The 2836-nt window shown below is 46.3% G+C and overlaps 1 pseudogene; it reads right to left on the bottom strand.

Annotated features, from left to right (window-relative positions):
* Window positions 1–237: 237 nt before the first annotated feature.
* LOC150004432 (tyrosine-protein kinase Fyn-like) lies at window positions 238–1840 on the bottom strand (annotated as a pseudogene).
* Window positions 1841–2836: the final 996 nt, after the last annotated feature.

Here is a 2836-nt window from a genome sequence, read left to right on the forward strand (position 1 = left end):
TCAATACAAGGCATTTTCCAAAGTCTGATAAATAACAAGGTTCTGTCTCATATGCTTCACAAAGGAGGTTTGGATATGGGGACAAGTGAGGGCCATGGAGGTTTGTCAGCTTCAGAGTCACATGCAATCTGATCCTGGACCGTTCTCACTGCCCTGAGCAGCTGGCTACAGAATTGAAAGCTAATGGGGAGGGGGCGGAGGCCTCTGGGACAAGGTTTCTCTCTGCTGACTCATGTCTTACAGGTTTTCTTCACCAGGCTGATACTGGGGCTCTGTGGCTGTTAAGTACAGTTAAGTACTTGAAAGTGAGCTATTCTTCCAGGTCCTTTTTCCAGTAGTGGATTATGAGCTCATGCAGAGAGATGGGGCAGTCCTACAGACAGGGCATCCTGTAGCCATGCTCCACCTGCTCCAGCACCTCCTGGTTGTTCATGCCTGGGTAGGGCACTCTTCCTTTGGTGACCAGCTCTGTGAGTAAAATTCCAAAAGACCACATGTCACACTTGATTGTGAACCTCCCATAGACGGCTGCTTCGGGGGATGTCCACTTAATGGGGAACTTTGCACCGTGTTTGGCTGTGTACTCATTGTCTTCAATCAATCTGGCCAATCCAAAATTGGCAATCTTGCATATTAGTCCATTCCCCACTAGAATGTTTCCTGATCACAGATCTCTGTGGATGTAATTCATATGTTCAATGTAAGCCATTCCTGCAACAACCTGTGCTGCCCTGTCCACAAGATTAGCTAATTTTAGAGCTCTTTCTTCTCCATCTTTTAAGAAGTCAAGTAAACTTCCTTTGTTCATCTACTCGGTGACAATGTAGATGGGTTCCTCGGACACCACCGCATACAGCTGGACCAGCTTGTCATGTTTCAACTTCTTCATGATCTGTACTTCCTCAAGGAATGATTCAGGGGACATTGTGCCTGGCTTAAGCGTCTTTATGGCTACTTTTGTGTTTCCATTCCAGGAACTCATCCATACTTCTCCAAACTGCCTATTGCCCAGTCTCTTGATCAACTGCAGGAATTTTCAAGGGATTTCCCAGACATCTTTGGTTTTGACAGACAGATCGGTAAGCCTTAGCATCCCTTTGTGACAGGGAACTACTAGGCGGCAGCAGAGACCTGCAGCTCTCTCTGAGTAATGTTGTACAAGCTGCTGAAGTGTCTCAAACTGGGCCTGGGTGGTAATATAGTATCCGCCATTGTCAAGTTTGCGAATTTTATAATGTTTGACCTGGTCTCTTTTCATATCATCCCAATCATGTATAGAAAGTGAATAGGCACCTTTGGTGGTTTCACTCTCACGAATAAGAAAGGTACCTCTTTAGTTTCCAAAGGACAAAAGCTGACACTCAGCATCTTTTTGGCCAAGTTTTCCAAAGTACCACTCTTCTGCCTGGATAGAGTCAACTGGAGCCATATAATTGCTGGGAATATAACCTGTCTCTCTGGTTGTCAAGGAGCAGGCTTCCCACCAATCTCCTTCCCAGCTGTTTAATATTTGAAATTTTTCTCCTTTGTGAAAACTCAGGTCATCTTCTGTCCATGCTTCATAATCATAAAGGGCCACAAACAGGGTCACTCTTGTTCCTCCTCTCATATGCAAAGTCCCAGCATAAGACAAAGAGTTCACACCACCAAAGACGGTGAGTCCTTGGTCTTCAGCTGTGTGGAAGTTGTTGTAATTCGGGTTGGAGGGCACGCCAAAGCTGAGATAGTGCTGAGGTGTGGGGTCTGTGCCATAGTGGTACCCAGAGCTCTGGTTCAGGCTGCCATCCCTCTCCTCTGTCAGTTTTGTTGCTTCCTTATCCTTACATTCCACATAGCCCATTATCTAAATTATTTTTCCATGTCTAGATCAGCATCTTGTTTCCACCAACAACTGTGTGACGCTCAGGCTCCGGAACCCATTCATATGGTACTCTCCTCACCCTCCTCCAGCGCAGCCCAGGCAGCTCCAGGGTCTCCGGTGTCTCGGGAGCTGGTGGGCCTTTTGAGAGGGCCAAGGGCGCGCCGCCGGGTATCCCTGGCCTAGTGGCCGGATCCCTTTCCGGCGCAAGCAGTGGCTACAGGACGGTGAGGTGCAGGCCGTGGCTTTGTGTGTGCCTTGGGAGCCCTCGGTGTGCATGGAGAAGCGCCACGAGACTAGACGGGGGTGGATGCATGGCTCCTAAGGCAGACTTGCTCCTCGCATTGCTTTGTTAAACCAGCACCTATACAACAGAATACATGATATGGTGGAGGTTGTGACTCCCAGTCATATAGCTGGAGGGGAGGACACACAAATAAATGAGCCAGAAATAATCAAAGCCCAAGTACAACAAGAAAGCCCACATAAACTAAATAAAGGGCAATCCTAGAGCACACAGATCAGGAAATTAAAGAGATTGCACCACTGAGTCCCACAGAACTCCTACCACAGAATTCCACCCCATGAAGATGGGCAGGCAAAGCAGAGCAACCCGAGATACAAAAACAAACAAAAAGAGTCCCTTAAAATGGGGAGACAAAGAAATAACCCCCAATAAAAAGGAAAGGAGGAATTCCTGGAAAAAGAGCTAAGTGAAATTGATGCAAGCAATCTAGCAGACATAGACTTCAAAATAATGGTTACAAGGATGTTCAAGGAACTCATTGAGAACTATAAGGAACTTTATGGGAGCTACAAGAAACTTAGTGGGAACTACAGTAGAATGAAAAAAACATAGAAACTGTGAATAAGAACCAGGAATTAATGAAGAATACAATATCTGAAATGAAAAATACACTAGGAGGAATTAAAAGCAGGTCAAGTGGAGCAGAGGGCCAAATCAAGAAGCTAGAAGAC

The sequence above is a fragment of the Furipterus horrens genome, unplaced genomic scaffold (genome assembly GCF_987537825.1).
Source record: "Furipterus horrens unplaced genomic scaffold, mFurHor1.1.pri manual_scaffold_7, whole genome shotgun sequence".
NCBI classification, from domain to species: Eukaryota; Metazoa; Chordata; class Mammalia; order Chiroptera; family Furipteridae; genus Furipterus; species Furipterus horrens.